This window comes from Lichenostomus cassidix, chromosome 23, assembly GCF_008360975.1.
Source record: "Lichenostomus cassidix isolate B80296 chromosome 23, HeHo_3.0, whole genome shotgun sequence".
In the NCBI taxonomy this organism is placed as follows: domain Eukaryota; kingdom Metazoa; phylum Chordata; class Aves; order Passeriformes; family Meliphagidae; genus Lichenostomus; species Lichenostomus cassidix.
In genome coordinates, this window is record NC_139503.1 from 233,935 (window position 1) to 255,293 (window position 21,359).

At 60.8% G+C, this 21,359-nt stretch overlaps 1 protein-coding gene across 8 annotated transcripts in view; it reads left to right on the forward strand.

The window, feature by feature from the left end:
* AHDC1 (AT-hook DNA binding motif containing 1) overlaps positions 1 to 21,359 on the forward strand; it is a 51,624-nt gene that overhangs the window by 19,732 nt on the left and 10,533 nt on the right. Inside the window, exon 1 of one of the 8 annotated variants that reach the window (XM_085081156.1) lies at positions 8,568 to 9,714. The exons of the other annotated variants lie outside the window; for them this stretch is intronic. The gene's annotated coding sequence lies outside the window, so the exon portion shown is untranslated. Of the gene's footprint in view, positions 1 to 8,567; positions 9,715 to 21,359 lie in introns of those variants that run through there. 8 annotated transcript variants of the gene reach the window in all.

A 21,359-nucleotide genomic window follows, 5' to 3' on the forward strand; every position in this document is an offset into this window, starting at 1 on the left:
TGGGGGTGATCCCCAGTGCTGGGACCAGCCCCACACAGGATCCCTAAGGAATTGGGTGAAGGTTTTGGTCCGAGCTGTGTTTTGGTTTGGGGTTTCGTCATGATTTCATGGCAGGGAATTTCCGTTCGTAACCAAAGACAAGAACAAAAAAAAGGAAAAAGCCAAAACCAAAAAAAAACAAAGAAGAAAAACCCAACCCTGCCTTGAATTTTTGCCAACAAAATGGGATGTTTCCATTCTTGTTTTGGCTTTTGGCAGCCCCAAACTGCAGCCAGTGGAAGAAAATATCCATGTGGAAACACTGCTGGCCTCCTCCAGCAGTGCAATGGCCGGCTGGAGCTCCTGCCCTGTGCCATGCCGTGCTGGGGGATTTTGGGTGCAGAGAGAGGAGAAGGAGCATGACCACTCCAGAGCATATCACCGTGCTCCCTTCCCTGTGCTCTTTGCAGAGGACATTGCCATGAGAACGGGCTTGTTGTTTTGTGGGGAGCATCGAGACAGAGCAGGCGAGCATTTGCAAGGACACCAGTGGCACGCCGAGCTCGCGCTTCCCACTTGTCCTTGCAGCGGGTCGCTCTCTCCTCCCCAGCTGGCAGCAGAGCCATGTTCAGCTCCAGCGTGTGCTGTGCCACGCCATCCTCCCTCTGGGTATTGCCTTCCCTTGTGGCATCACCCAGCCTCCCCCCACTTTACCCCCAGGTTTTGGGGGACCCTCTGTGGGGCCACGACACTGCGGCTGCCAGGGAAAGGAGGAGCGGCCACTGCAATGCTTAAATGAGGTTGGGTTTTTTTCCACACATCCCCCCCCTCCATCCATGCTAGGAAGAATTACAGTCGCCCAGGCATCTGTTCTGGCAGAGTCGAGCTAAAGAGCTTGTCCTGGGCTTGGCAAACCAGCCGGTGCAGCCGACAGCTTTTCCAAGGGCAGCCTTGGATGTGGAGCAGCAGGTTGACATTGCAGAGAGAGGAGCCTTGTGCTGCAGGCACCGGTGCTGTGCCCCTCGGCTCCTGCCTGGATGGGATTTAGCAGGGAGTTCTCCTGGGAGGATGCTGCAAACCCCCTTCCCCAAAAGCAGCATCCTCCAGCGGGTCTTTGTTTGGAGCCAGGAAGAGGGCGGATGGTGCCAGCACAAGGAGTCCTTGTCCCTGCACAGGGAGGACAGCAAGTGGCATCCTGCAAGGGACTACCACCACAAAAAACCTGCTAAATTCTCCTTCAAGCTGGAGAGGCTCACCTGTGTCCCCAGGCTGTGCAGCAGCCCTATCACTGCTACCCTTCCCCATTGGCCACACCATGGATGTCACCCATGGTCCTCCAGGGCACTGTGGATGGGTGCAGTGGTGGCACTGGGAGATGCTGGGAGCATGGCTGCCCCCTCTGCCAGTGGCACTGTGCTCGGGCCATATCTACACCCTGAGCCATCAGCAGTTGAGGCAGGGGGAGGCGGGTTGGAGCGGCTGGGCAGGGAGGTGTGGGAGCCCTGCCGGAACGCTGGGCTCGGAGCTGGAGCGTGTCAGGCACAGATGGGATCGTTAGTGGTGGTAAAAATTATCCAGCCCCTCTTAAAAACCCAGGCGCAGCAACCTGACCTCGCAGCTCCAGTGGTGGCAATTTCCACTGGAGTGGTGTCTGTCCATGTTTGCTTCCCCTGCCATTGCCATCCATCCCTGGGACATGGGGCCACACCCGCCCGTCACTGTTCCCAATGCCCAGTCCCCTCCGCAGTGCCAGGGTGAGGGTTCTCTCCTTCCCCCTGCCCCAGGGACGAGCACCCTGATCCCACACCCGCCCCAGTGCCACCGCTGCTGGGCAAACCCCATCCCTGTGTTCCCACATTTTGTGCCATTTCCTATTTATTTTTTAATGCACCCGAGTCTCCTTGCTTTTTTAACTGCAGTAACCACAAGAGGGAAGTTTCAGAGCGGTGCGAGCCCATCTCCACCGGGAAGGGAGAGCCACCACCGCTCTGTGTCCATCACTGCAGCACCGCGCCCGGGGGCTTTGCCGCCATGGTCCAGCGGCTGGTGGCTGTTGTGCTTTCCATCCCCCTCTTCCTGCCGCTCATCCCCAGCCCCTTTTCTCTTGGAAGTGAGGAATTTGAGGCTGGTTTGGCGTTGCCGAAGGGCCTCAGGCCCCCCCAGTGCCAATCGATCGCTCTGCGCGCTCTTGCTCCCTGTTTTTTCTGTTTGTTTGCAGCCGCTTGAGGGCTCTTGTGATGAATCCAGCCTGGACAGAATTCAACAACAGCTGAAATGCAGCCCGCCGTGGGGGTGGGAATGGGAGGGCAGTGGGGCCAGCCCACAGTGGAATGCAAAATGGGGCAGCGGGCAGTGCTGGGACTGCAGGATGGGATTGCTCCAGGTCCCACTGCAGGGATGCATAGGGACAGGGAGCACCACCAGCACCACCCCGAAATTGTGGGTGCTGTAGATTGCCAGTGTGGGTACCTGCTTGGTTGAGCAGGGTGAGCATTTGGGGTGTCTCCCTGTGTCCCCCTGCTGCCCATGGCTGCTGCCAGGAGCTGGGCTGTGAAGGGCTGGACCCACTGGTTGGGCTGTGGGGTCACACCTGCGAGGGGCTGGGGGTCTGTGCCAGCTCTGTTGCCCGCCCTGCTGTGCCAGGTGCCGTTCATCCCTGAGCATCCACAGGGACTGGCCACCCGGCCTTCCTGCCATCACTGTGAAATGGCAGATTTTAATAAAAAAGGAAACATTCCCCAAAACCCCAGCACGAGGAGGGGGTGAGCACTACCCCGTGCCCCTAGCCTGCTGTTGCCAGCTTTGCTGGGGGGGCCATGGCAGCAAAGTGGGGTACAGAGACGCATGGGGGGGCACAGGAGGAGAAGTGGAGCCTTGGAGGGAACCTTCCCCAGCCAGGGCAATGCCGGTTGGTGTGACCACTGTGGTGCTGGGTGCTGGGGTTGGCTGCGATTTTGCAGCTGTGGCTCCGGGAGGGAACAGGACGCGGCTGCGCCGGCGTGTGAGGGTGCGCGCAGGCGGGAGGGATAATTAGTTCCTACTATAGCACTTCTCAGTCAAAGTGCTTTTTAAAAGCCTCCATTCATTAGTCTTCACGGCTCCCCCGAGGTGTCGTGTCCTGGTTCTCTTCCCCCCTCCGACTCCCCACCTTCCCTGGAGCAACTGGGGATCCTGAGCTGGAGAAGAGGAGGGTGATGTTGCTGGCGAGGCTGGGCCCTTGTAAAAAACCTGCAGCAAAAGGGGCATCAGTGGTGGGGACAGTCTCAGTGTCCCCTGTCCCAGGGGGGCTGGTGGGGTGTCATGGCCTCATGAGCATTCTTGGGAAGTTCCCATGGAGGCTGAGCTGTGCCAGGTTTGGAGCACCAGGGAAGAGAGCGGAGTAGCAGGGAAGGGCTGTGGGTCCAGTGGGTGCCCCCACCACCTCACCACCCTCACCAGAATGCCAGGGATCAGCATGGTGGTCCCAATTCCCCAATTACCCAGTGTGTGCCAGGCTCCCAGGGGTCACCTGGCGGAAGGACAGAGGGTGCTGGAGGATGCTGGGGGTGCCAGTGCTGCTCAGCTCCCAAACCTGAGCATTATGTGGGTGCAGGCATGGGGCGTACCCAGGCATGTGGCCCTGATGAGGCAGTGGTGCCAGAGGGGCGCAGAGGCGGGCAGGCTGGCAGTGGGCCTCCACTGCAAACCCTAACCTTATTTTCCCAGGTCCGACGCCAGTTTCCATGGAAACAGCCGGGAGCAGAAACGGGAACCAGAATCCAGAAATGCGAAGCCTTGAGCTCCAGTTCGCCTTCCTGGATTCCTGCTCCCCATGACCCCAGCTGGGTGCTGGCACCCACACTGCTCCCACTGTGTGTCGGGGCGCAGGGCTGGCCCATCTGGGTACCCCTGGTGTTGGGGAGCTCCTCTGTCCTTGTGTGCTGCAACATCTGTGGGCAAGGTGTGGGGATGGGCATGGCATGCCAGCAGGGATGTGCAGGGGGTACTGTGGGAAGAGGACACTGCAGGCAGGGACATTGCAGGCAGGGGACATTACTGGCGGCCCCATGCACAGACAAGTTCAGACAACATCTGCACACATCTGTGTGTCAAGGTTGTGCACAGGGGTGGTTGTGATGCACACGCCCACGTGGTCTTGCACAGGTATTTTATAGGTGTAATGGGGGTGTAGGCACAGTATGCATCAATATGTGGTCTCTATGTTACTGGTTTGTACTGGGAAGACCCCAGTCCCAGGGGATTTCCCTGCCCTGGCCTCTCCATCCCCAGGATGCAGAGGGGACAGGGGACACCACAGCCTGGAAAGGGGCAGCACCAGCTGTCATTGCATGCAGTGAGCTGGGTGCTGCCCCAATTCTGGGTATATGTGTATGACTGGGGGGAGCTCTGCTCAGCCTCCTGGGGCTGGGAGCCCCCTGGACTCTTCCGGGCAGCTCCACTCACAGTGGAACCTCATCTGTGTCCTGCAAAGCCAAGCTGTGAGACCTCTACTGTTCTGTTTCCATCTATCCTATGCCATGCCATGTCCATCCAGCCTGTGCCTTGCCATGTCCATCCAACCCATGCCATGTCCATCCAACATGTACCATGCCACGTGATGCAGATCCATCTTGCACCTTCCCTGCTAACCACTGGCCTCCCGCTGTCCCTCAGAGGTGCGGTGACACATCCCATTCCTTTGTGAGCTTGTAGCAGCCAGCATCAGTGTCCACAGCATGGGACATCAGTGTCCCCTGTCACCTCCTGGCCAGTGACAAGGGATCACTCAGTGCCATCCCAGCGACAGCTGGCCCCATCTTCCCAGCAGCACCCCTCTGCTCCCCACATGCCCATTTCACCAAACTGCCAGTGGGCTGGGACACACTGGAGCAGCTCATGGCTACCAGGTCCCATCCCCATCCCTCTGTCCTGTCTCCCATCCCCATGCCACACCTCAGGGGTGATGGTGGCACTGCCACAATGCCTGTCCCCCCTCAGCGGTGCACGGAGCCGTGGGCGCGGGCGCTCCATAATACATCATTTACAGACGGACAGGTATTAAGATACATTATGGATAACTCACAGAGAGAGACGCTATTAATAATACAGACACATACAGAGGGAAGAAAGTGCACACTTGATTTCCATGTTGCTACCAGGAGTTGTGAGGCTGGCTCTGGCTGCCTCTTCCCACACGTGACTGCAACACAGTGGGTAGCTGACAGCCCAGAGAGCCTGGCTTGGGGCCAGGAAAAAGCAGAAAACACAATGTCTGTGCATATCCTCTCTCTTAAAATAACACTCCAACACCGTCTGAGACGAATTAAAATAAGATCAGGAGCGGTCTCGCGAAGAGAGGAAGACGAAGAGGGAAAAGCCAGGCAGGGGAATGGTCGGAGCTGGGCGCTTCAGCCCCTGGCGCGGATGCAGAGGGGGTGTTTTGCAGGGTTGGATTGGAAAATAATTGAAGGGAAAAAAAAACGAAGGAGAAAGAGAAGGCGAAGAAGGAGAAGTAAATCCCATTTTGGGGAGGGGAGCGATGGCGGTGGCGCTGGCTGTCCGGCACATGGCTGTCCTTTGGAGGGGAGCCGGGCAGGGCGGGGGATGCGAGTGCAGGCTGCATGATGGAGAGCATCAGGAATTTCCTGCAGCTGAGGAACACACCAAATACCAGAATGCAAGAGCAAGAGGAGGAGAGCAGGGTGCCGGGAGGGAATGGGGAGGAGGAGGAGGGGGGATGCAGAAGGCTGGAAATAACCGGCGGGAAGAGCAGTGAGGGCAGGGGGCAGCGTGTGGGGGGGACCTGAGGCGTTGGGGCTTTTTCCAGCTCTGCCCGGATTTTTTTGCTGCTTTTCTCCACCCCATGGCGCTGCATGTGCCTGAACGGGAGTTTGGCATATCTGGGGAGGTCTATATCTTTCCTCCCTTCTTTTCCCCCTTCTTCTCCCTAGTTATTTGTGATCAGTAATCACCAGGCACAGGGGTCCCACGGACCTCTGTCTGTCCTCTGGGGCAGGATCCGGGCTCAGGAAGCAAAGAGCAGCCTGGAGAATGGGCACATCCCTGCAGAATGGTGTCCTGGGAGAGCGGGAGCCCTTTGGGGGGACCATCTGTGCCCCAGGAACCACAGCAGCACCTCCCACGTGTGCAACGAGTTTGCCAGGCACACTCTGACCGTGCTCCTGCTTCTCCCTGGGCCAGGCTGGGTTAAACACAACAACCCAAGCCTCCTGAGGCTGGTCTTGCATCCAGGTGCAGCCCGACCTCTCCCTCCTACTCCTCCTCCTCGGCCACCCCCAGCTCCCCCCTGCATCCCGCTCCTGGCTGCATCCAGCCCTGGCTCCCCCGGGGATGCTGGGGGGCCGGAGGGGAGGGGGGATCAGAGGGGGCATCTTGCAGTGCCGGATCCAGGTAGCCAGAAGGTCGCACTGAAAATCTGGAAGTGGAGTTTGGAGCTCAGCAGAGCAGTGAAATCCGTCTGGCTTTAGGGCAGAAAGGAGGAGGAGGAGGAGGGTGGAAGGTGCAGCGAAGGGAGCAGGAGGTAGAGGGGCTGCATCCACCCATCTTGGGGTGCTGGGTGTCCCCAGGTTAATGCCATGTCCCAGGTGGGACTGTGCCGAGCATCACTGCAGAGCAGACTGGGGATATTTGGGGGACAGAGGATGATGAAGAGGAGGCGGCAGTGCCTGAATGAGTGCTGGAGCCCATCCAGCTGATGCTGAAGGTTTTGCAGCCCCTCACTGGGTGCCTCCCGTTTCCACTGATCCAGACCATGGCGTCCCTGCCATCCCGGGGTCAGCGGTGACCCACACCTGCCAGGGCCACCTGGGACCGGGATGCTGGGAAAGGGCCGAGCTCATTAGCAGGCTCCAGCGTCCCTGCACAGGGGGTCAGGGACCAGCAGCCGGGGGCACAGGGAGAGGCTGGAGGGGCTTTGTGTGGGCTGGCGGCCCCCACCATCCTGCTCAATGGACCCCGGGAGCCATCCCAGTTCCTGGGTGGCTAGGGGTGCAGTATTGCTGGAAGGGAATATGACAGGACTTGGAGGGGCAGCCCCCACCAAGTGCTGCACCCACTGTGTTTCTTCCTTCCCCTCGCCACCAAATCACCCCATTGCCTTCAGTGCAGACAATGAGCCTTGCTCTGGGTGCAGGGGGGTGCCTGTCCCCTGCCACTGCCCTGTCCTCGCTACCCACAGGGAGCAGGGTCTCTCGACGGGCTGCGTGCCAGGAATCCCTGCAGCATCCCTTTGATCTCCAGCCTGGAGGGGTGAGAGGGCACGAGGGGCCCTGCCGAGGTGCAGAAAGACAGGACTGCAGCCCAGGGGGATTCTGGCACCCTGGGATCCCCTGGGCAATGAACCTGTGGACAAGGGGCTGCCATGCCCACCGTCACCCTGCCTGGATGGGAGATATGAAGCCTCTGCTCCCCTCACAGCTGGGCCGTTTCTTCTTAGGCATCAGTTAACTTCCCTCTCTGCAATCATGGGGAGGATCCCTTCCCCAAATGTGTCCCTCAAATCTTCCAGTTGTGTCCGCCTGGCATGGGGCAGGTTCCCCCGTCATTTTGGGTGGGTGCTCACCACCAAAGGGGTCATGGCACCTTCGCTTGCACCATGGGATCCAGGGGTGGGGGTCCAGGGGCTCCAAGTCTGCCCCGGCAGGAGACACTCAGGGCTCATGCCTCAGGATGGGGACAAGGTGGCATTTCACCTCCCAGCAGATCTCAGGGTGCCCCGCCTTCCCCATCTCCCCCTGCCCAGCCTGCCCCCCTCTCCCTGCACATGCCTTTGCGTGGGGGCCGGAGGCAGGCGGTGGGGGGGTGGGAATACTGGCTGGAGCGAGTCTGAACCTGGCATCTGTCGAATGTCACCTTACCCAGACAGTCTGTGCTTCCCTGTCTCCATATCAACCGTTCTGCTCCAGCCACCTGCGGGGGGGTGGCAGGGAGCGTCTTTGGGAGGAGGAGATCTCACCGCTCCCCTCACTCCCTGCAGCCTCCCTTTCCTTCCCTGCTGCCCCCAGGATGCCAGACCCTCAGCTATAAATCGTGAGCGATGCTCCTCTGGCCTGGGAGCGGGGGGTGACCCCGGCGCTGGCGGCTTTGTGACCCCACACTGCGCTGTCTGGCTCCACCGTGCCTCAGTTTCCCCTCTCCGGTGCAGCTGTGGTGCAGGAGGGACACTGGGGCTTGTTCCGCCCCAGCCGCAGCGGTGAGGGCCTCTTCCAAGAGCTCGGCATTTTTCCCTGGGCTTGTCCCTCTTCCCTGCGACCAGATGTTTTCACCCTCCTCCTTGCAGCGGGGTCCAGGCCAGAGGCGGGACGGCAACCGCCTGCCGGCACCCTCCTCCTGCCGGCACCTGGACAGCGGCTGGGGACAGGAGACACTTACTGGCGTCCTCTCGTGGCTGTGCCCTGGCTCCCAGTGGTGCCCAATATCAACCTTCCGCCCCAGCTGAGTTGTGGCAGCGCCAAAGACGGCAGAAAGCTGAGCCCAGCGTGGGGCAGTGCGTGGGATGGGGGGGTGATGGCAGCCGGGCTTGGTGTTGAGGGGATGCTGGAGCCTCTGGGGGGGCGTGGGGGTGGTGGTGAAATATTTGGGGAGATGCTGGAGTATTTGGGGGGATGCTGGAGTTTTTGGGGTGAGGGTGCTGGAGTATTTGGGCAGCTGCTAGAGTAATTACAGAGACACTGGAGCATTTGTCGTGGGGGTGCTGGAGTATTTGAGGGGATGCTGGACCACTGGAGGGATGTTGGAGTACTTAGGGTGGGGATACTGAAGTATTGGATGGATGCTGGAGGACTTGGAGACATGCTGGCGCATTAAAGAGACTGCTGGGACATTTGGGGTAGTACTATAGTATTTGGAGCATGGGGGCGGTGCTGGAGCATTTTAGGGGGTGCTGGAGCATTTGGGGAGACATTGGAGGACTTGGGGAGATGCTGGAGCATTGAGGTTGGGGCTGGGCATGCAGGACCCTCGTGGCTGTGCAGCATGTGTGCCAAGGCATGGGCTGAGATTCTGGGGTGTACGGGATGTCCTTTGTGGGGCCACATGGATGCTACTCCTGGGGTTCATGGATGCTGCTCATTGGGGCTCATGGATGCTGCTGGCGGTCAGGGTGCCTTGGGAAGGCTCAGGGCATGCCGCAGGCAGGGAGGACACACAGCCAGCCGAGGACAGACACAAGCACTGCTCCCTCCTCTCCGAACCATGCACAGCGGCTCCTGCGAGTGTGTAATTTCACCACAGTGCCTAAACGAGGGACAGAAGTAAATTGACCTTTTCACCCGTTTTCCTACCAGGGGGATTATAGCCTGTTTCCTGTTAAATCTCTCCAAGAACTGGCTCCATCCTGCTCATGGAGTGGGGCAGGGAAGGGGGGGACACCCACCCAAAGCGGGGCCTTTAATTTCCCTCCTCATCCCCCTGCACCACGCCTTTCCCACCCCATCCCATTGCTCCACCACCTCTCATCTCATTAAAGTCTTCGGGGTGATTTCACCAACCCCGGGCAAAACCAACGTGGAAAAAATTGCTGGGAGGAAGGAACCGAAGGCGGAGAGTGATAAATATTGAAAGGGTGGGATTTCGATGTAGGCTGCAACAGCTGTGCCGGTTACAGTGTCACACTATCTCTCCACAGGTTTACTGACCCATTTCCATTCACACGGCTGCCAGTATCTTAGCAACTGCAACAGTCCCCCAAGAACAGGCATATTGCCTGCTATTAGTGACTGCTGCAACTGTGTCAAGGTTAGCTCTCTCCCTCCAAGCCCTGCCGGGTTTGTTTTTCGCCCAAAGCCAGCACAGCCTGTTTGGTGACATGTCCCCCAGCAACCATCCTGGGTGTCGGGTGTTCTTCCCTGCCGTGGAAAATGCCAGCAGGGCTGGAGTGGTTGGTGGGATGGTGATGTGGGGTTGGGTGATGGATGGGATGAGGGTTTGGGTGGTGGGATGGTTCAGGATGTGGGTTGGGGTGGTGGGATGGAGCAGGTTGCAGGGTTGGGTGTGCTGGGAGATGCTACAGGGTGTTGGGGATGGCGTGGGGTATGGAATGCAACCACCAAAATAGGAGTGTTGTCATCCAGCTGGGTGTCACCATCATCCCTGTGCAGCACCAAGCCCCAAGAAGTCACTGGAGGGGGCTGGGGGCTGCGCTGATCCTGCTTGGGGTGTCACCCTGCCAGGTTTACTTTTCATCCAAAGCCAGCATGGGCTTTTTGGTGACATTCCCCCAGCAACCATCCTGGGTGTTGGGTGTTCTTCCCTGCTGTGGAAAATGATGGATGGGATGTGGGGCTGGGTGGGGGGATGGATGGGATGGTGGATGCTGCAGGGTGTTGAGGAAGGCATAGGTGCACAGTGTATCCCCAAAAATAGGGGTGTTGTCATTCAGCTGTGTCAGCATCATTCCAGCCCTGGAAAGTCACCCGGAGGGGGCTGCGGGCTGCACTGATCCCCCTTGGGTATCACAAGCTGGACTGGCCTCATCCTGTGCCCTCGGGCATGGGCAGGGGATGGCACATGTCCCTGGGGTCCGCAGTGGCACCGGGAACTTGGAGGACAAGACACGTCTCTCCTGACGAGGCTGGGCACCACCACACACCAGGCTGGGAGAGCAGTGCCACATGGGTGACATCCGCTGTCACCACCTCTGTTCCCACAGCGCCTGGCCCTGAGGGGAGGTGTAGGTGAGAAAAAGGACTCATGGTCCCTCGGTCTCCCCAAAAACCATGCGATATTGGGGTGACTGAACCCACACAGCAGGGAGAGGGTGAACAGCCAGCACATCCCCAAAACACCCCACACAGGGAGGGAAACTGAGGCATGGGGCTCCACTCCGGCAGGTAGGGCCCCCCTCACTCATCTCCCAGGGGCTGAGGAGCAGCGGGGTGTGTTCTGGGGTGGGCAGGGCACATCCCAATGCCCCCATCCCGGCCATCCCCCCCCCCGGCAGCACTGCAGACAGCAGGCTCCACACCGGCACGGCCGCGGGGACGGCTGCGAGGGAAGCCACAAAAATGATTTAAGGGGCTGGCGGGATTGATTTATTAAGAACAATTAAAAGCGCTAAATACGCTTAGCTCAGCCAGACACCGAGCAGGGAGCCTGGGGGGGGGGAGAGACCTGTCTGCTGGATCCAGAGGGCGCGGCTGGCAGCAGGAGACTGGTGGCAGTGGTGGGGGACGTGGTGGCACTGGGCTGGGGCTAGAGCAGCTGGGGAAGGAGAGGGGGAGTTGTGGAGAGGCGATGGAATGGAGTGCAGCACCCTAGAGCTGGGTTTGCATCCAGAGTGGATTTTGGCCCAGGAATGGGTTTGCATGTAGGGATAAATTATCACTCTGGGATGGATTTTCACCCAGGTGTAGGTTTGCACCCTGTAGTGGGATGAATTTGCACCCAGGGATGGGTTTGCATCCAGGGGTGGGTTTGCATCCAGGGATGAATAGTCACCCAGGGATGGGTTTGTATCCAGGGGGGGTTCACCCAGCTGTGGGTTTGAATGCTGCAGTGGGATGAATTTGCATCCAGCAGGGTGTTTTCACCCCAGCTAGAAGGGATGGAAGAGATGTCAGAGACTGGGAGGCCCCCAGGTAGTGCTGCACTGAGGAGCTGTTTAGAGCCAGTGCCAGCTGCAGGATACCCAGTATGACCAGTAACCATACTGGGCAGGGTGTTCCTGTCCACTGTGTAGCAGTGCTACCCTGGGAGTTTTGGCAAAGGGACTCCTCACCAATGGGTACTCACAAGGCTGATGCATGTGTGGGTCCAAGAAGCTTGTGGAGAGAAATCCCATAGTGTTGTGACATCTGCAAACCTGCATCCCACACAGGAAATCCCAGCCGAAAGTCCTTGGAGGCTGGGAGAGTCCCTGGATGTGTCCAGACCTGCCCAGCCCAGCTCCTCCCAGGCACCAGCAGTGGCTGTGGGGGGACAGGGAGAGCTGGGGTCCCTCCTGGGCTGCTCGGCGCTGTGAGCCTGCAGGATGAGCTTCAGCCAGCAGTTCTGTGTTCCTGTGTGCTGCTGGGGTGTTGTGATACCAGGAATGGGAGCAGAGAGCTGTTCCCTGCTTTCTTTCAATCCCAGTGGCTGCCTGAGGTGGGAGTACTGGTTTTGTACCCATTTTCCAGGGCTATGTAGGATCCATTCCATCCCCTTGGCTGGGCTCAACAGGCTGGCTGTGCTTTGGACAGCAGTGGGGATTTGGGGGGATGCTCAGGGACGTTGGGGTGCCAAGCCATGCTGCCTTCCTCTCCATAACCCCTCCCAGTGCTGTCAGGGAGGTGGAGGGTCAGGATTTTTGGTTTGGGTTCAGATCCTCCACACAGAGTCCCCACAACCTCCTCCACCCACTTCTCCATCAACATTTGGGTCCCTGTGCCATGAGCTGCGCTGGACACATCCTGCTTACCAAAATCCACAGTATTGGAGGAGGCCCCGGCCCTGGCCCCCCGGATAGGAGCCCTGGGAGCCAGGAGGTGCTGGGAAAGGTGCTGAATGGGAACAAAAGGTCCGCGGGGCGGCTGGCAGGGGCGAGCGGAGCCGGAGGCTTTCTGCTGACCCCGCTCTGGCCGCCCCGGCCCCGGCCTTCCCCCGCCACCCCCACCCGCTCCTGCCGACGTCAGCGCTTCCCGGCAGAGCTCCCAGGTCTACCTGGAGCTGGCTGAGAGGTGGAAAAGCCATTTCTGCCTCTGCCCCGGCGATTACGTCTCCGCCAGCCCTGTCTAAAGCCTCCTGGGGCAGGGTGGGTGCTCATGCCTTGTGCCCAAGCGTCACCGTGGGGCTATGTGTCCTTCTCCCGTGAGGATGGAGCCGTGGTGAGGTGTGGAGTGTGGCACGGGTTGGGTGGTGGCCGTGGTGTGGGTGTTGTGTCCCCTTCCGTACCCCACGTCGCTTGCTGGTGTGCCTATGGGGACAGTGGCTGGGGATAGAGATGGATGGAGGCGGCCAGGGATGGAGGTGGAGGCGGTGACCAGGGACAGAGGTGGCCAGGGATGGAGGTGACTCTGCTCAGTGGCTCTGGCACTGCTAGCATTTGCCTCCGTGCTCCTGCTTGTCCAAGTGCTATCACAACCACAGGCGGTGAGGACAAAGCCAGAGCTCACGGGACAAGTGGGCTGCCCACAGTCACTAACTGGGACACGCTGATGTCCCAGTGGCCACGCTGGGGGGAGGTGGGTACGGTGACTCGCCCAGGGCCGTGCAGGCGGGGCAGTGGCAGAGGTGGAACAGTCCCAGGGCACTCGGCAGTGTGGTCCCCGGGTGCCCCCGGCCCTGCCAGCGCTCCAGCCGCCGGCTGCCCAAGGGTTAACGAGAGTTTGCTGCTCCTGCAGACAATTAGTGACATCTTTGCTGACAACGCCACACTGAGCCTCTGCCGCCTCCCCGGCAGCACCAGCCCGGCCGCCCCCGCGCCCCACGCGGCCGCAGCTCCGCCGCCTGCCTTCGCCACCGTGGCCCCGCCGTGGTCCAGCCGGCACCGCGCCCCGACACCGCGCCCCGACACCTCGCCCCGGCGGCGTTTCGGCAGCAGCGGCAGGATTGCAATCCCAAGCGGAGCAGCCGGCTCCCCTTGCTGCCCTCTGACCCGCTGTTGCTGTGGAAACTGCATCCCACGTAGGATTATGGAGCTGGAATCCGCAGGCTCCAAACTCCCCTCGAAATCCAGACGGTCAGCGGGGTCCCCCCGCCCGCAGCGCCAGCCCCCCTGCCCGCGGTGCCCACGGGGTGCCCACAGGGTGCCTGATGTCCCCAATGAGGTGACATCTGAGTACTGGAGGAGGTGGCAGCAAGACTCTTGTGTCCCCTGGTTTCCACCCACTGGCTGGTGACACTATTGAAAATGTCATGGTGTCACCACGAGGCCATCAGTGACCCCTGGCCCATCTGCTCCCTTGTGCCATTTCCTGAGCATCACGTCCCAGTGTGCCATCCCTGCGTCCCAGAGGGAGAGGGTGGTGTGCTAGCAGAAGTCTCACCCTCAAACAGCACCCCGGGAACGTGGGTCCACCTCAAGGACCAATCTCCAGCGCCCCTGAGGCAGCAGCTGGAACTGGACACCCACCAGAGCCCCCCACAGCTACAGGACTGGCAGCGTGGGTCCCCCATGGGGGAAAGGGGTGGGCACGGGGGAGAGCAGAGCCTGTTTGGGGAGCTCTGTGGGCTGTGCTTGTGTCTCAGCATCTCTCCTGCCACCAGAGGAGGTAGGAGCTGAATTAATCGCGATCAATTAGTGCTGCTTGCAGTCACCATCTCCCTCCCTGCACCAGCTTTGTGCCGTCGCACCCAGCGTGGGGAGCCCTGGTGTCCCCCCCAGCACCTAGGTGCCATCGGGGACCACAGCCCCTCTGGACCTCCAAACGGGGATAGGGAACAAGCAGGGCGTCCCCCAGCCCATGTGGCCATGAGAAACATCCCTGCCATAAAATTTGGTGGAGGGGACGAAGAGGGGGCTGCATGGGCCCCTCAAGGTCCCTCTGTCAGGCTGGAGCAGCGTGATGGAGTGTCCAGAGCGAGTGTCCGGATCCTGCAGGATACTGCAGCAAATGCCCTGCAATCTGCAGCCGGATGAATCCCACCTTCCTTCCCCCGCAACGTGCTGCCCTGGGCTACAGCTAATCTATTGTGCGCTGGGCTGCAGCCAGCACAAGCTGCAATACAGTAAATCCTTCTGCAGTATCCTGCAAGGGGACCGAGCCCAGCCGCAGCCGCTCGCCGCCGCCAGACAAAGCCGGGGGGCCCCCGCAGGGATGGGGCGCAGGGGACAGGGGCACCAGAGGGTGGTAGAACCCCTGGCATCGTGCCGGCGAAGCTGGGAAAATGTAGCCCTTGAGCAGGGTGGGAAGTTCTCCAGGGAGTTTTGGGTGGTGCTGTGCATTCTCCTGGCCCCCCAAATCTGTGGGTAGGGAGATGCTCCATCCTCTGCATGTGGGGTTTTCCCTAAATGTTGTCACCACCGTGTTTCCCTTTCAGGGTCCCAATGTGATGCAGGAGTTTCCATGCCCACCCTCTCCCAGTGCATGGTGCACAGTGGTGCCTCAGTTTCCCCACCAGCATGGGGCCACCAAGCCCCTCACCCCCCTCCCTCAAGCAAGCTCTGTCACATGTGAGCCCCACTGCCCTTTTCCGAGGGATTTTGCTTGGATACTGTCATTATGGTTATTATTACTATTATTATTATTATTATTGGGATGTTGATGGGGCTCTGCGGCTCTGCCGGACCCGTCTTTGGCGAGCGAGGCATCCTTCAAAGGGAAGGCGCTCCGTCACCGCCCCACAGCAGCTGCGTTCTCCTCAATTAGAAGAGGTAATGAAGCAATTTATGGGCATCTACAAAGTGATGTGTGAGTGACAGGCTGTGTACGATCTGCGCCGGGGCTCTGCCGGCAAGTTGTGTTCTTCCAATTTTAATGGAAAGCTCCCTAGCGAGGGGGGAGAGCAAAAATCGGTGGGTCTATAGGTGTGTGTGCTCCGAGGGAGTTGGGTCGCTGGTGTCAGTGGGTCGTGGGTGGGTGCAGAGAGAGATGGGTGCTCCAATGCCCATCCCTGGGGAGCCTGAGCCACGCTGTAACCGGAGCTGGGGGGGCAGCTGGGTGTGAGCCGAGAGGGGGGCTGGGGCACTTACAGTATGCCTGGGTCCTCTGGGATAGTTGGCTGCAACTCCCTGTTTCCATCATCACCCTGGGTAGTGTCCACCCTGCTCCTGCCTCAGTTTCCCCATCGCTATCCATGTCCCCGCTGTACGGCACTGCCAGACTGCTTCCTCACACCCCCAGCTTTTGCAGGACCCCATGGCCTCTCAAAGGGGAGGGTGAGTTGTGTTTTGGAGTCAAAGCCCGAAGTCTTCCCTGGCACTGCCGCCACCAGGGTGTGGGATGGGGGTCTGCAATGCTGGCCTGGTGTTTTGGGTGCCTGGGGGGGTCCCTGGAGCCCATGGGTGCTGCCATGGGGCATTGTACCTCCAAGTGGGTGGGATCTGTGTGTCCGCAGAGGTGGGTGCTGCACATGCATGTGTCAGGTATACAGGTATACCTGTAACACAGGTGTGCACCCATCCGTGTGCTCACCAGTGCCTGTGCACGTTCCTGTACCTGTGTGTGTAACTGTACATGCTTGGCGCATGTGCGTGACCCACCCATGTGCACGGTGGTGCCCACGCTTGTTCCTGTACCTGTGTGTGCAGCCACACCGCTGTAGGTGTGTGTGGGTGCACCTGTGCCAGGCCTGTCTGCACACGCGTGTGCAATCCTCCCCCCATGTATGAACCTGTGCACACACCTGCGTGTGCACAACCACCTTGTCACGCCTGTTAGTGGGTGCATCCCCTCTGTGCCCACCTCTTTGGGCGGTGCCAGGCTACCGGTGTGATGGGGCAGGGGTTGCCCCCGCCTCCCAACACCCCTGCCCCGTCACGCCGGCGTTGGCATCGTCCCGAGTGGCTCCCACACCCCAGCTCGGCCCCAACCGGCCGCATCTCCCAGGAAACAGGATCTACAGCCAGGAGTTTCCGCTCAACTCGTGTGTGCCTCCCACAAAAAAAAGAAAAAAAAAAAAAAAAAGAAAAAAAAAAGAAAAAACCCACCCTGACACCAGCACGGCCGTTAATCCTGCCCGGCTCATTCTGCTTTTCTTGTCTAGCCAGTTTCTAAAATTGGCCAAGGGAGGCAACTGGCTGCTCTCCCCCCACCCTGATCCCCCTCGGTCCCCACCTGGTCGCCCCGGCGCGGTGTCAGCACCTGGACCCCATTGCCTGCGCGGTGGGGCTGCGATGGGAGCGGCGCTGGTGCCCGGCTCGGGGTGACACAGAACCCCCATGGGCGCATTGTCCTCCCATCCCGGCGGGCGCCCCTTTGCTGCCCTGGGCAGCCCCCCAGCCGCAGCGCCGGGGGAGCATGGCTGTGCCGAGCGAGCCTTCGGCATGGGCACGCGTCCATCTGGCGCCTTCCAAATGTTACTGGCCTCGCAGGATCCCGGCTCCGCTCGGCGTTAACCCGCAGCGCACCGGTGGGGAGCGGGGGGAGCTGGGCATGGCCGCTGTGAGCCCCGGGGGCTCCGGCAGGGTGTCGGGGCTGTGCAGCTGCCCAGGGTGCCAGTGCGGTGGGTGGGGGCGCTGCGGGCAGCCAGCGGAGGCCCCTCCGCTCCAGCGCGGCCGCGGGTGTTACATGACCCGGCGTGGCCGGCGCTGGGCAGGGACACACCGGGGCTGTGACTCATGCTGTGGCTATAACAGGGAGCCCGGGGAGGGGAGCCGCGACCATCTGCGCAGCCTCAGGGCTGCCAGCACACTGGGGGGGCCCTGGGGTGCGCTCCCCGCGCCGGGGCACAGCACCCCGTGGCACCGCTGGGAACAGCCGGCGCACCGAGACGAGCGGGCAAACACAGCCGGCACTCCGGGAGCTCCTGGCACCCCGAGCTGGCACCCCGAGGGAGGGGTGCTGGTGTGTCCCGTATTCCCCCCAGGCAGGGAGAGGGCAGAGGAGGGGGCCCGGAGGCTCTCGCCTCCCGCGCCGGCTCGACGGGGCGGGGGAACAAAGCTGGCACCGAGGGAAGAGCTAAATTTAGCCCGTTTCCCTGCTAGCTCTGAACTGCGGCGCTGGGCTCCAGCCGGCCGAGGTGCCACCATCGCTGCGGTCCATCTGTCGAGCCGTTCCCCAGCCCCCCCGAGCCCCCCAAGCCAGGGAGGGGGGAGTCAGGCCCCTTCAGGGCCAAGGGGTTGGGGGCTGCATCCATGCTGGGTGATGCCGCCGGTGTCACCTGGGCACCGCCCAGCATCCAGGGGCAGCAGGGTGCCCACGTCTGTGGGGTGGGAGAGGAGGGTGCTAGCTGGGGGAAAGGGGTTCTTGAGTGGGGGGATGATTGCAGGGGGAAATGGTCGCTGGAGAGGGATGCTCGTTGTGGGGCAGATGGCTTCTTGCAGGGAAGATGGGCCTTGCAGGGAGATGGTTGTTGTGGAGGAGTTGTTTTTTTGTGGGGAAGATAGACATGGGGAGATGGTCTTTGAGGGGGAATAGTCATTGAAGGGGAAATGGTCATCAAGGAGATTGTCCTTGCAGGGGAGACAGTTTCTTGTTGGGGAGATGATCGTTGCAGGGAAGATGATTGTGATAAGAGAGATGGTCCTTGTGGGGAAGATGGTCCTTGAAGGCAAGGTGGAACTTGCAGGGGAGATGATCGTTGCAGGAAAATTGGCTCTTGCAGTGGAGGTGATTTCTTGTGAGGGAGATGGTTCTTGCTGGGAGATGGTTGTTGCAGTGGATGTGGTTCTTGCAGGGGACATGGCTTCTTATGGGGGAAATGGTCATTGTAAGAGAGATAGTCATTGTAGGGAAGATGGTCAATGGCCATTGCAGGTGAGGTGGCTCTTTAGAGGAGATGGTTTTGGACAGGCAAGATGGTCTTTGCATGGGAGGTGGCTGTTTCAGGGTAGATAATTTCTCCTGGCGAAGATGGTCCTTGATGGACAGAGGGTCCTTGCAAGGGAGATGTTTTTTATTGAAGGGAGATGGTCCTTGCAGGGGAGGTGGTTTCTTGCAGCAGCAGGAATAGCAGTCTGAGCAGGCATCCCCACCCCTCTCCACCTCAAGGGCACCATGCCACGTTCTGGTGCCGAGGGCTGAATCTACCAAGGGTCCCACTGGCTCTGGGACGCCCAGGCCTGGAGGATGCCACCAGCCAGGTGGGGGCTGTACTACAGGAGACCATGGTGGCAGTGGCACACCCAGGGACGGCCGAGGCCCAGGAGAAGGGCCATGTCCCCTGACTCAGCACTGTCCCCAGCAGCATAGGGGTGTCCCTGGGGTCCCTGCTGCCAGGGCCAGGGGGATTGCAGGGAAATGAGTTCCCCAACCACATTCCTACAGCACTGCGTGATGGGGAGATGCCAAGACGTTTGGCACCCCTTGCTTATAGCCCAGCTGTCTGGGACCCTCCTTCCCAGTGCCAGGGTGGGTGTCTGAGCCTGCCCTGGGGATGTGGCACCCGGGATGACATGAGAAGACAGAGTCCAGGTGTGTTTGCCCCATGGGCCAGCTAATCCCTTCCTGGCAGTGCTGTCCCTTCCTGCAGCATCCCTGCAAGCACGTTGGAGGGACATGTCCCCCCACTAGCTCCCTGCTTGGGAAGCACCCCAAAAAAACCTCTGATAGCCCCGTGAAGGGAAGTGGCGGCCAAGCAGCTCGTCTGGACCCATTACCTAAGATGAAACCCAGGCGCCATCTGCTCCGTCTCCTAATTAAGAGCATGGCAGAGGAGTCGGCTGCAGGGGGATGTGGTGACGGCAGGGGGGATGTGGTGACAGTGGGGTTCCAACCATGGGGTGACAACCAAAGGAGGGGGTCAGGGCTGCCTGCAGGCACCGAGTGCCCAAGCACCCATCTGTGCCCTCCCTTCTGGACCCCTGGCTCTTGCCCTGCTCCCAGTCACAGGCTGGTGGCTCCCCAAGGTGGGTGGGTGCTCTGGGAGCTGCCTGTGGTACCCGGGTGGACCCCAAACAGCCGTGGAGCTGATGGGTGCCCCACTCCAGAGGAGGGCAGGGTGCTGGCAAGGGATGAGGTGCGGGGAGGAAGAGGAGAGCAGGACCCGGGTGCTTTGTGGTCTGTGATGCTGCATTAGAGGGGACGTGGAGGTCCTCGTGGAGGGAGCGAAGGCGGAGGGACCCCCCGCGCGGCTCAGGGAGGAGGTGGCCAGTGGGGGCTGGCTGGGGAACACGGAAACCCTCGGCAAGCGCCTGCCAGGAAGCTGTCACTGGAGGGGATTTTCCATTGGTGTCAGCAGGCGCAGGACGGGCTGGGGGGGACTCGATGGGCGGGAGGTTGGGGGCGCCTGGGAGGGACAGAGCGCATAGGGGACAAGCTCCCTGATGCCTCAGGGGTGTGTGTGGGTGTGCGCCGGGGAGCTGCACCCGTGTTGTGCCCCAGATGTGCGGGAACGGGAGGAAAACCTCCATCATGCCGTGTGTGTGTGTGTGTGTGTGTTAATGTGCAAGGAAGAGGCACCGCCACGGCGTCCCCGTGTGGGACACGAGAGGGACACCCCCGATGCCACTGGGGGGGGGGGGGGGCAGGAGGGCACCTCTGCAGTGGAAGGCCAGCTGTGCACACAGGACACGGGTGACAGGAGGACCGGAGATCCCCCTACGCCCATGTGGGGCTACTTAGAGCCACCTCTAGCCCACGCAGCGCTCCGCAGTGCCCAGGGACCCCCGAGGCGGTGGGGCAATAGGGAGGACGCCCCGTCCCCTCCGCTGCCGCCGCGGGCGGCTGGGCACGGCGCCCCGGCGGGGTGGGAGGCGTCGGGCCAGCGTGTCCCCATCTGTGTGGCGGCTGTGTCCCTGCCGCCTGCCTGTCTCCCGGTGGCATCTCCGGCCCCACCCTGACGTCTGGGTGGCCTCGGAGCCGGGCACCAAACCACGTCCTTGTCCTGCGGGGCCATCCCTCCATCCTCCCGCCGCCACGTCGGTGCCAAGATAGCCCCTCTGTGTCCCCCCTGTGCCAGCTTTGGGGGTCGGGGCTAGGTGCCAGCAGCCTCGGGGAGTTTAGGGGGGCTCGGGGGCGCCTCCAGCCCCCTGCGCCCTCATGCTGCCACCCCACGGCACCCTTTCCACCGAAAGGGGACCCTGCCTGGGTGGAGTGGGGGAGGTGGGGGGGACATTCTGCTGGGTTTGACGGGGCTTGGAGCAACCTGGTCTAGGGGAAGGTGTCCCTGCCCATGGCAGGGGGTTGGAAGGAGATGAGCTTTAAGGTCCCTTCCGACCCAAACCATTCCATGATTCTGATTCCTCTCGCCGCCAACCTCCGTCAAGCCTGAAACCGTTAAACTAATTAAAGCTTTGCAGCAGCAGGATTAAGCCCGGGCAGGGGAGGTGGGAGCCCAGGTAGTCGATTAGTTCACCAGGCGAGGATATTGGATTTCTGCGAGGCGAGTCAGCAGTCTTCGGGGGCTGTTATCTTTGCAGGGCTGCGGGGTCAGGAGGTGGGAAGCGGAGGTGACTGCAATCTCGCCCGCTTCATCCCCCCTCCACTCCTCATCCTCACCCCCCCGGCCCCGCCGCAGCACCCGGTCTGGCCGCCTCTCCCCCGCCTGCGGCGCCCATCTCTATCTCTTCTCCCTCCGTCCCTTCTCGCTTGTGTGGTCTCGGCTGGTGTTTTGTAACCAGCGAGGAGAAAAAAAAAAAATTAAAAGAAATTAAAAAAAAAAAAAAATCCAACACGGAAAAAGGCCCTACCCCTGGCGAGGAAGCCAGGAATGGCGAGGTCCGGAGAGCCTAATGGGAAACATGTGGCGGCTGCCTGGGGCTGAGCGGGGAGGTGAAAGTGAGCGCGGCGGCGCGGCGAACATCCCGGTGCGCCCCGCTGCCCCCCCCCGCAGTCCCCTCTGCACCGCAGCCCCTTCCCCACCAC